The sequence below is a fragment of the Trichechus manatus genome, unplaced genomic scaffold (genome assembly GCF_000243295.1).
Source record: "Trichechus manatus latirostris isolate Lorelei unplaced genomic scaffold, TriManLat1.0 scaffold00199, whole genome shotgun sequence".
Classification (NCBI taxonomy): domain Eukaryota; kingdom Metazoa; phylum Chordata; class Mammalia; order Sirenia; family Trichechidae; genus Trichechus; species Trichechus manatus.
Window position 1 is genome coordinate 307,791 of NW_004444135.1, and position 12,504 is coordinate 320,294.

A 12,504-nucleotide genomic window follows, 5' to 3' on the forward strand; every position below is an offset into this window, starting at 1 on the left:
ACATGTGTACTACTGTTTCATGAGAAACTATTTGTTCTGTAAGCCTTTACCTGAAGTACAATAAAATATAAAAAAAAAAAGTGTGAGAGATAAACCTGTTTTTCTGTATTCAATAAATGATGATAAAAAATTTAGGTTTAGTGTTAAATTTTAAATATTTAGAAAAAAATACAAAACCAAAAAACCAAACCTGTTGCTGTGGAGTCAGTTCCACCTCATGGCACCACATGTGTATCAGAGTAGAACCATGCTCCATAGGGTTTTTATCGGCTGATTTTTCAGAAGCAGATCACCAGGCCTTTCTTCTGAGGCACCACTCAGTGAACTTGACCCTCCAACCTTTTGGTTAGCAGCTGAGCATGTGAACTGTTTACACTGCCCTTGAGGGCTTTATTTTATCATTTCAGTGTTTAAATAGAAACTTACCTATGAATGCCTTTAGATGGGGTGTGCATTCTTCATTTCATGAAAGGACCCACTATTCCCATGTCCCACATCAGTCCACAAATTAATGCAATTCGTGAATATGCTATGTCAGTTCAGAATGCAGGCCCAGCCGGTGCAGGTCCCTGTTCGAGGCAAGGAGAGGGATGAAAGGATGATGTCAGCCATGTAGGTTCCGTCTTGTCAGGAAAGGAAAATCTTTCTCTTAAATCCTTGCAGCTGACTTTCCCTGAGGTCTTGTTAGTGAGAACTGGGCTACATGGACATCCCTCACCGCTGGGGAGGCTAGAACGATGAGGAAACAGGATGTTCATGATGAGCTTAAACCATTTGCCATCGAGTTGATGCTGACTCATGGCAACCCCATATGTGTTAGAGTAGAACTGTTCTCCATAGGGTTTTCAATGCTGATTTTTTTTTTTTTAATTGTGCTTTAAGTGAAAGTTTACAGTTCAAGTCAGTGTCTCATACAAAAATTTATACACACATTGCTGTGTGACCCTAGCTGCTCTCCCTATAACGTGACAGCACACTCCTTCTATCTACCCCGGATTTCCCGTGTCCATTCAACCAGCTCCTGTCCCTTTTTGCCTTCTCATCTTGCCTCCGGACAGGAGCTGCCCATTTAGTCTCATGTATCTACTTGAGCTAAGAAGCACTTCTTCACAAGTATCATTTTATGTTCCATAGTCCAGTGTAATCTTTGTCTAAAGAGTTGGCTTCAGTTCTGGGCTAACGAACAGTCCGGGGTCATGTCTTCCAGGGTCCCTCCAGTCTCAGACCATTAAATCTGGTCTTTTTACTAGAATTTGAGTTCTGCACCTGATTTTCTCCTGCTCCATCAGGGACTCCCTGTTGTGTTCCCTGACAGGGTGATCATTGGTGGTTGCTGGGCACTATCTAGTTCTTCTGGTCACAGGCTGATGAAGTCTCTGGTTTATGTGGCCCTTTCTGTCTCTTGGGCTAATACTTTCCTTGTGTCTTTGGTGTTTTTCGTTCTCCTTTGCTCCAAGTGGGTTGGGACCAATTGATGTATCTTAGATGGCTACGTGCTAGCTTTTAAGATCCCAGATGTCAATGGCTGATATTTTTAATGTAGCTCTCCAGGCCTTTCTACTGAAATTTGTCTGGGTGGACTCAAACCACTAACCTTTCAGTGAGCAGCTGAGCACATTAACCATTTGTACCACCCAGAGACTGTATAATGTGCTTAGACCAATCAAATTTTTCACCTGGAATTGTGTGCATTGTTACCCCAAACAAAATTGGGGTCCTACCAGCAAAGAAAAAGGGGGCATGGGTATTAGAAAAAGGACTGTCTGCTGTCATTGTGTTCTTTGAAATTCTGATTGAACATACTAGCCTCACAGTGGGATGATTTGTCAGGATAAGCTAGCTGCTATAACAAACATCCTCATAATTTCAGAGGCTTAATTAATTACTTGCTGACATTACAGTCAATATGTTGAGACGTTTCTCCTTGCAGTGGCTCCGGGATCCAGACTACCTCATCTTGATCCACTGCCATCTTCAAATCCTGGTCTCCAGATTACTGTGGGAGGGGGTGAGAGAGTAGTGGGAAGGCACACTACTCTTACCTGTTGTGGCCATCACTTCAGGCACATTCCATTGTGAGAACTAGGACACGTTTAGCTCTGTCTCCAGGGAGAGGAAGTAGGTTTGGTGAGCATCTAGCCAGCGTCCACCACATAATGAGTGAGATCTAGTTGTCATTGAAGATAGTCAACAAAATGGATGAAGGTGTTCTTTACAAATGTGGAAAGTGAGTTTCACAAGAAGTTATTAATGGGATTTACTATCTATGAATAGTTCTTAAAGCTACTCTTTCACCTAATGTTCCTCTTCATAGACATTTAAAATATGGACAGTGTACAACATGATTAATGTAATTGATAGCACTAAGTTGTACACCTGAAAAATGTTGAATTAGCAAGTGTTGTGTTATATATATTTTTACAACAATAAAAAAGTCTATAAAACTCTTGAAGCCAAAAGATTGGCGCTAGGAAAATACAAGGTGGTAGTCCTGTTTCCACTGCTTGTGAATATGTGTCCTGATTATGGAAAAGGAAGAGAGGAAATCAGTTACTGTTCTTCTTGTCTCCTTCATGGTAATGCTAACGCAGAGTTTGAGGATTAAACTTGTATTCTTTTCAGGGAAGTCCACATTTGACCTTTCACAGTTGTAAGAGATTGCTTTAAGAGTTCTGATGTTCTCTAAACTGTTTGTGTTATATTGGCCCCAAATAAAATCCTCCTTCAAAGAGAAAAAAAATATGGATATCAAAGTCTGAAGCACATCATTTCCAAAAAGCCCTGTATGACCTCGCCAGACAGCAGGCAACACCCTGTGCTTACTTTTGTGTTGAGTTGGTCCTTGACTGTCGTAATCTGCTGGCACGTGTCTCACTTGACTGAACTATCAGACGGCAAAGACCATGTATAATTCATCTTTCCATCACCAAGGCTTAATGCCTAGAAGGGGCTCAATAAACTTGCAGTTGAATTAATGATTAAATGAATAAATGCATGAATGAATGTATCAACAATAGTAAAACTTCAAACTAAAAGGAGTAAAGACTAGTTTTGAATTCATTACAATTTTGATGTACAGAATTTTCTTTAAAAGTATGTTTTTCTCTGCAGAATACATGACAGTTTAAACTAGCTGCTCTCACAATAGTCAAATGCAGGTCTGTTTTAAGTAACGTGTAGTATTGTCTAGTAACATCTAGTTATATACAAATGATTATGAGGCAGAGATCTTAATTTTTTTAATAAAGTGATTAAATATGTATTCCAGTTTGAGTGGTCTTAAGTTCATGTTAGTGGAGAAAAAATTAGTGACAGTTTAATTTAATGGATGATACTTGTAATATTTATTATTTTAATTTTCTATTCATTAATTCAAGCAATATTCACTGAGTTCCTGTTCAGAGAAGACATTAATAAATACAGAAATAAATCTATAATTACATAATTGGGACAAGGACTAGAAAGGCAAGGAGTAACAGGAAGTACTGTTATATTGGGAATTTTAAGAAAGTTTTTGGGGAGAGAGCCTTTCAGAATGTGTGACATCTTTGCTTTTGAACACTTTAAAGAGATCTTTTGCAGCAGATTTGCCGATTGCAATATGGCATGTGATTTCTTGACTGCTGCTTCCATTGGTGTTGATTGTGGATCCAAGTAAAATGAAATCCTTGACAACTTCAGTCTTTTCCCTGTTTATCATGATGTTGCTTATTGGTCCAGTTGTGAGGATTTCTGTTTTATGTTAGGGGTGTAATCCATACTGAAGGCTGTAGTCGTTGATCTTTGTCAGTAAGTGCTTCAAGTCCTCTTTACTTTCAGCAAGCAAGGCTGTGTCATCTGTGTATTTCAGGTTGTTAATGAGTTTCTTCCAATCCTGATTTCATGTTCTTCTTCATATAGTCCAGCTTCTCAGATTATTTGCTCAGCATACAGATTGAATAAGTATGGTGAAAGGATACAGCCTTGACATACACCTTTCCTGATTTTAAACTATGTAGTATCCCCTTTTCTTTCGAATGACTGCCTCTTGGTCTGTGTACAGGTTCCACATGAGCACAGTTAAGAGTTCTGGAATTCCCATTCTTTGCAGTGTTACCCATAATTTGTTATGATTCACATAGTCAAATGTCTTTGCATAGTCAGTAAAACACAGGTAAACACCTTTTTGGTATTTTCTGCTTTCAGCCAAGATCCATCTGACATCAGCAATGGTATCCCTCTTTCCACGTTCTCTTCTAAATCCCGCTTGAATTTCTGGCAGTTCCCTGTCGATGAACTGCTGCAATCATTTTTGAATGATCTTCAGCAGAATTTTACGTGTTTGTGATATTAATGATACTGTTCAATAATTTCCACATTCTGTTGGATCACATTTCTTTGGAATGGGCACAAATAGGGACCTCTTCCAATTGATTGGCCAGGTAACCGTCTTCCAGATTTCTTGGCAGAGACGAGTGAGTGCTTCCAGTGTTACATCTGTTTCTTGAAACATCTCAAATGATGTTCTGTCAATTCCTGGAGACTTGTTTTTTCACCAGTGCCTTCAATGCAACTTGGATGTCTTCCTTTAATACTATCAGTTCTTGATCATATGCTACCTCCTGAAATGGTTGAACACTGACCAATTCTTTTTGGTATAATTACTCTGTGTATTCCTTCTATCTTCATTTGATGCTTCCTGTGTTGTTCAGTGACTGCAGAAGTTGGTAAAAATCTTCAGTTTGTTTCATCTTTGGCATTAGTGGTTGGTGTGTAAATCTGAATAATAGTCGCATTAACTGGTCTTCCTTGTAGACGTATGGATAGTATCTTATCACTGACAGCGTTGTAGTTCAGGATAGATCTTGAAATGCTGTTTTTGCTGATGAATGCTGCGCCATTCCTCTTCAGTTTGTCATTCCCGGCATAGTAGACCATATGACTGTCTGATTCAAGATGGCCAATTTATATATTTGTTATCTATATAAGTATAAATATATAAATATGATATATATAAATAGATACCAAATATATGAATACAATAAATGCAGTTTTTATTTTTTTAAAAAATACCACACTCAAAACAGCAATGAAAAAAATACAATGAAACTATCGGTTGCATCTCATAAAAGAAGGTAAGGGTCTAAGTTAGATTGAGAGAAAAATGGAAGAAAGATTTAAATAAATTGGGGAAAAGAGTTAGATCCCAATCTCATCTTTTAAATCAGAATAATTTGCAAAAGAATTAAAGATGCAATAGTAGTAATGTCACTGTTGGTTGCCATTGAGTTGGCTCCAGCTCATGGTGACCTTATGTATAACAGAACCAAATTTTGGTCCTGCACCATCTTTATGATCGTTCGTATGTTTGAGTCTATTGTTTCGTCTATATGTCAGTCTGTCTTATTAATGGTTTCCCTTGTTTTCGCTGGCCCTCCATTTTACCACACGTGATGTCCTTTTCTAGCAATTGGTCTTTCCTGATGATGGGTCCAAAGTAAGCGAGCCTAAGTCTTGCCATTCTCATTTTTAAGGAGCATTCTGGTTGTAATTCTTCTAAGACTGATTTGTGTGTTCTTTTGGCAGTGTACAGTATGTTCAGTATTGTTCGTCAACACCACAGTTTGAACACATCAGTTCTTCTTCTGTCTTCATTTTTCATTATCCAACTTTCACATGCATATGAGGAAATTGAAAAGACCATGGCTTGGGTCTTTTCAAAGATGTCACTTTGATGACTAAGGTGTGTATGACCTAAGCCCCTTAAATGTAAGAAAAAAATAGGTGAATCTTTATATAATATGGAAGATCTTTTTAACCATGACTACAAAGACAAAAATAAGGGAAATGATTGATAGATTTGAATATATACACATACATTTATTTAAACTTTTACATTTCCCCCAAATATCCAAAACAAAAAATATGAACTAGAAGAAAAAAAACACTGGCAGTATATGTAATAGACAAATGACCAATATTGTTTATATATAAATACTTCTTACAGTTAATAAAAAAGGACAAGTCTCCAAAAAGAAAATGGTCTAGGGCAGAGGTTGGCAAACTTGGGCCCCTGGAACAAATCCAGTCCGCTGCCTGTTTTTGTAAATAAAGTTTTAGTGGAGCACAGTCATGCTTATTCACTTACATCTTGTTTGTGGCTGCTTTTGCACTACAATGGCAGAGTTGAATACTTGTGATATCAAGTCTACAATATTTACTATCTGGTCCTTTGCCAAAAAAACTTCCCTCACCTCTGATGTAGAGGAATACCTACTTTTGGTAGCGTTGAAAGAAACATTGAATCTCTTTCCTTTCGAATGCCTTTAAATGGTCCTTTAGGCAGCAGAATGGACCAGCTGGCCTCTTGAGGTTCCTCTCTCACCCCCATTCTGTTTTATCTTGAACTCATCTTGGGTCAAGTTATTAAGCATGAATACCCATAGGCATCTGTTCTCTTATGCACTGTTCCCACTGGGTCAGTCCTCTTATTAACCTATCTTTCTACTCATATTTTCACTTGCAGCATCACCTCTTCCATGGTAAACAAACCGCTAGGAGTCCACAATGTTTTCAAGAAACATTCTACCTTTTGCCATTTATTAATACCAGACTCTCCAGCCATCTAATTTTCTCTGCTCTGCACCTAGATTGTTTACTTTTGTTAGAGAAATTCATACAACTCGGCCAATTGATGGTACAGCTACATTCATGGTCTCTCATCTCTGCTGGGAACACTGTCCTGAAATCCTACATGTTCCCAAATCAGCTTCCTCTCCAGTTACCTCTGTGACTGACCAGCCTAAATTTAATTCTCTCGCTTCATGTAGTATTGTTCCACCATCCTTTCAAGCTCTCTGAAAATGAACTTGCCTTCTACTTCACAGAGAAGATGCAAGCTATCATACCGTAAATGCTCTGTTTGCCATTTTTCTTACCAAGACTGCTTTCCACTACATCTCTACCCATCCTTACTCCTGACTTCAGCTGAAGAGTAGTTGGTTATCTTGTCACAGATTAATCTTTTACCAGTGTGCTGGATCTCAGCCTCTTCAGATTCCTTAAAGTGAGGGATCTATTCAGGATCCTTATTCCTGCTTTATTTTCAGTGTTTTGCCTCCAAACTGTTTTGTTTCCTATAGCTTATAAGCTAGTTCAACTCTATTGTTTTGTTAAAAAAGAGAGAGTGGGGAGAAAGAGAAGGAGAAAAGGAAGGGAAATGAAAGAAAGGAAGAGAGGGAGGGAGGGAGGAGAGAGAAAAGAAAAAAAACTCTCCCTGAACCCTACACTCCTCGCCAACCCTCCCTACCTTTCCTTCCCTTCACCACCCAGCTTTTTTTTTAATTGTTGTTGTAAAAATATAGAGAACACAGCATTTACCTCTTCGACATTTTCATGTGTACAATTCATTAAAATCAATTACATCAATCATATTGTACAATCATCACTACTTTCCATTGCCAGATTTTCCATCTTCATAAACAAAAACTCACAACTCAAATTGAGAAGAAACAGCTGCAAATATCCCTTAGTAATCAGAACATGGAATGTACAAAATATGAATCAAGGAAAATTGGAAATTGTCAAAAATGAAGTAGAATGCTTGAAGATAGATATTCTAGGCATTAGTGAGCTGAAATGGACTAGTATTGGCCATTTTGAATCAGACAATCATATAGTATGCTGGGAATGACAGATTAAAGAGGAACAGCATCACATTCATTGTCAAAAAGACCATTTCAAGATCTATCCTGAACTACAACGCCGTCAGTGATAGAATACTATCCATACGTCTACAAGGAAGACCAGTTAATGCGACTGTTATTCAAATTTACACACCAACCACTAATGCCAAAAATGAAACAAACTGAAGATTTTTACCAACTTCTGCAGTCTGACATTGATCAAACATGCAATCAAAATGCATTGATAATTACTGGTGATTGGAATACAAAAGTCAGAAACAAAGAAGCCAGCATCGGTAGTAGCTGGAAAATATGGCCTTGGTTATAGAAGTGATGCCAGAGATCACATGATAGAATTTTGCAAGACCAAGGACTTATTCATTGCAAATACCTTTTTTCAGCAACATAAATGGTGACTGCGTGTGGACCTCACCGGATGGAAGACAAAGAAATCAAATCACTGTACATCTGTGGAAATAGAAGATGGAGAAGCTCAATATCATCAGTCAGAACAAGGCCAGGGGCAAACTGTGGAACAGACCATCAGTTGCTCATATGCAAGTTCAAGCTGAAGCTGAAGAAAATTAAAAGAAGTTCACGAGAGCCAAAGTATGACCTTGAGTATATCCCACCTGAATTTAGAGACCATCTCAAGAATAGATGTGACCCATTGAACACTCATGACTGAAGACCGGATGAGTTGTGGGATGACATCAAAGACATCATACATGAAGAAAGCAAAAGGTCATTAAAAAGACAGGAAAAAAAGAAAAGACCAAAATGGATGTCAGACAATACCCTGAAATTTGACTCTAGAGTAGCTAAAGCAAATGGAAGAAATGAGGAAGTAAAAGAGCTGAACAGAAGATTTCAAAGGGCAGCTTGAGAAGAAAAAGCAAAGTGTTATAACGAAGTGTGCAAAGACCTGGAGTTAGAAAACCAAAAGGAAAAGCACACTCAGCATTTCTCAAGCTGACAGAACTGAAGAAAAATTCAGGCCTCAAGTTGCAATATTGAAGGAGTCTATGGGCAAAATATTGATTGATGCAGGAAGCACTGAAAGAAGATAGAAGGAATAGAGTCATTGTACCAAAAAGAATTGGTCAGCGTTCAACCATTTCAGGAGGAGCATATGATCAAGACTGTGTGGATCATAAGAAATTCGACTGTGTGGATCATAACAAATTATGGATGACATTGCAAAGAATGGGAATTCCAGAATACTTAATTGCGCTCATGCAGTACCTGTACATAAACTAAGAAGCGGTTGTTCGAACAGAGCAGGGGAATAGTGCGTGGTTTAAAATCAAGAAAGGTGTGTGTCAGGTATGTACTTTCACCGTACTTATTCAATCTGTATGCTGAGCAAATAATTCAAGAAGCTGGACTATATGAAGAAGAATGTGGCATCAGGATTGGAGCATTTACAACCTGCGTTATGCAGATGACACAAACTTGTTTGCTGAAAGCAAAGGTGACTTGGAACACTTACTGATGAAGGTCAAAGACTACAGCCTTCAGTATGGATTACACCTGAACTAAGGAAAACAAAAATCCTCACAACTGGACCAATAAGCAACATCATGATAAACGGAGAAAAGACTGATTTCATTTTACTTGGATCCACAATCAACGCCCATGGAAGTTGCAGTCAAGAAATCAAATGCCATATTGCATTGGGCGAATCTGCTGCAAAACATCTCTTTAAAGTGTTAAAAAGCAAAGATGTCACCTTGATGCACCTGACCCAAGCCATGGTATTTTCAGTCACCTCATATGCATGCGAATGCTGGAGAGTGAATAAGGAAGACTGAAGTAGAACTGATGCCTTTGAATTATGGTGCTAGCAAAGAATATTGAATATACCATGGACTGCCAGAAGAATGAACAAATCTGTCTTAGAAGAAGTACAGCCAGAATTCTCCTTATAAACAAAGATGGCAAGACTTCATCTCACGTACTTTGAATATGTTATCAGGAGGACATATAGAGAAGGACATCATGCTTGGTAAAGTAAAGGGTCAGCAAAAAGAGGAAGACCCTCAAAGAGATGGATTTATACAGTGGCTGCAGCAATAGGCTCAGACATAGCAATGATTGTGAGAATGGCACAGGACCAGTGTTTTGTTCTGTTGTACATGGAGTTGTTATGAGTGCGGACTGACTCAGTGGCACCTAACAACAACAGCAACAACAAACAAAAACTCAGTGCTACCTACAAAACGATTCCCTTCTTACCCGATCCCTCTTGCCTCTGGCAAGCACTGTTAAACTCTAATCTCTATACCTTTGCTTATTGTGGGTATTTTATGTTAGTGAAATCATGCAGCATTTGTCCTTTGTGATTGACTAATTTCACCAAGCATAATGTTTTCAAGGTTCATCCACGTTGTGGCATGTATCAGGACTTCATTTCTCTTTATGGCAGAGTAATATTCCATTGTATGTATAGAACACATTTTTTTTTTCATTCTTCTGTTAATGGCCTTTGGGGTTATTTCCACCTTTTGGCTATTGTGAATAGTGCTACATGTGTCTGTTTGCATCGCTGCTTTCAAGTCTGTTGGATACATACCAAGGAGAAGAATTGCTTGATGTCTCAGCTTTTTGAATGTAGGCTCTCCCCTCATCACCAGTTCCTAACACAATGTAGTATGGTTTAGCCTCCTACAAGGCCGGGTGCCCTGGCCATGTTGCTACGGTAAGTGTCCCCCTTCCATCCCTGTCTGATTTGGCTAATTCATAGCTTAAGATACAGTTGACTATTACCTCATTCTTAAAACTTGCTTCATTTTCTTTGTTAATAGTCTTTCTGACCTTTCTCTTCTTTTTTCCTCATACTTTACATGCTGTGACTCATTTCCCCATATCCTAAATATTGGTGTACCCTAGAATACCATCCTTAGTCCCCTTTTCTTTCCCTTTGTATGCTTTTCCTAGACGATCACATTATCTGTATAACAATGACTCACAAATCTCTATACGCAGCTTAGACTTTTTCCAGACCCCTCAGTCAAGTGCCTACTAGGATATCCTGATGCCGGATGTCCTTAGGTCATCTCAAACTGAACATATCCCAAATTCAACTCCCTATCTCCAGTCATGCCATTCCACACCATGCCATAGTATTTCATGTCATAACATAATACCCGGTTACTTGTCTGTCTGCTCAATTCAATGTTGAACTTCTTGCAGGCGGGCCACATTTTTCATCTTTGTATCTTCAGGGTCTAGTACAGTGAGTATGTTCAATAAGCATCTGAGAGAATGCAAGTAAGGAAGAAGAGTGAAAGCAAGAAAGTGAGAAACTTATTTTGGATTCAGGGGATCCCAACAGAAATCAAATAATAGGTAGCTTGTCCTCTGGTGTGAACTGAGTCTGGGAAATTGTCTGGATAATGAAGTTCCAAAAATGTTCTCCTTGCTCATAGGCCCTGTTGGTAAAACATGATAAAACTCATGAGGCCTGTTGAAACTGATATAGTTAATGTCAGATGACTTTTTATTCAATGTTGAAGCCATTCAGGTTTGTAAATTGTAGGATACTGATGCCATAACAGCATTCTCCTCAAAGCGTGACATTTAGTAGTAAACATTAAAAATTTTTACATTTAGTTCTTAGCTCACTTTCAGTTGGTACCTGAATTCTTGGTACATGGCAGCACTGAGAACACTTAGTATAAAGTGTTTTGGGTGTAGAACGTTCTGGTATCAAAAGTTCTTAGAACGTTTAAGTGAGAACACAAATCCTTGAGCAATTTATAGCACCAACTATAAAAATATGCAAGGAAAAAAACACCAGTGACATTGTATTATCGCATGGAAAAATTACAGCCTTCACCAGATTTGAATTACCAAAGTGGCCATCAGAAGTCATGAGGAAAAGATATGTATGCCATACTCAGTCCAGAAACTGGTCAATTATATATTTAAAAAAAATCAGATTGTCTCAGCCCCATAAAACAAAACGGGACTAATGAGGCACAGTAGTCCAGGGACAAGGACTAGAAGTCAGGAGGGGACAGGAAAGCTGGTGATAGGGAACCCAAGGTTGAGAAGGGACTGTGCTGACATGTTGTGGGGTTGTTAACCATTGTCAAAGGGCAATATGTGTACTATTTAATGAGAAACTATTTGTTCTGTAAACCTTCATCTAAGGTACAAAAAAAAAAAAAAAGAATTATCTATGTGAGATCAGATTGACAACAGCAACTCAAAAGGTTTGATGGGAAGCCTAGGGGCCAGTGAGTTGAAGATAATGGTGATGGAATAACTTGGAAAAGGATAGTGAGAATAGCAGCGCAACTGGAAGAATGTAATTGATGTCACTGTATTGTACATGTAGAAACTTTTGAAATGCTCTAACTTTGGCTATGTATATTTTCACCAAAAAAAGTGTCCTCCAAGGTCAAGAAGGGAGAGTGTTGACATGTCTTGGGGTTGTTAACCAATTTCATAGGATATGTGTACAAACTGTTTAATGAGAAACTATTTGTTCTGTAAACCTTCACCTAAAGTACAATGAAAAAATAATTAAAAAAATAAATATAAGAACACTGAAAAAAGATCAGATTGTCTTAATGGCAATAATAATGCTTTATTTAAAAAAACAACTCAAGACTTTTGGAAGTTTGTAACTAATGACCATTAGAATAGTTTCTGTAAAACTGAACACATCTCCTATATAGTAATGTTATCTATGACTCTTGCTGACTCTGGTAGTAAATTTAACTCCATAAAGCTGTTTAAAAAATTGCCCACTAACCAACAAGAAAAAGCAATTTAAAAAAAACCCACAATTATATCATATGTCATGTTTTGTAAACTTCTTTGTTGACTT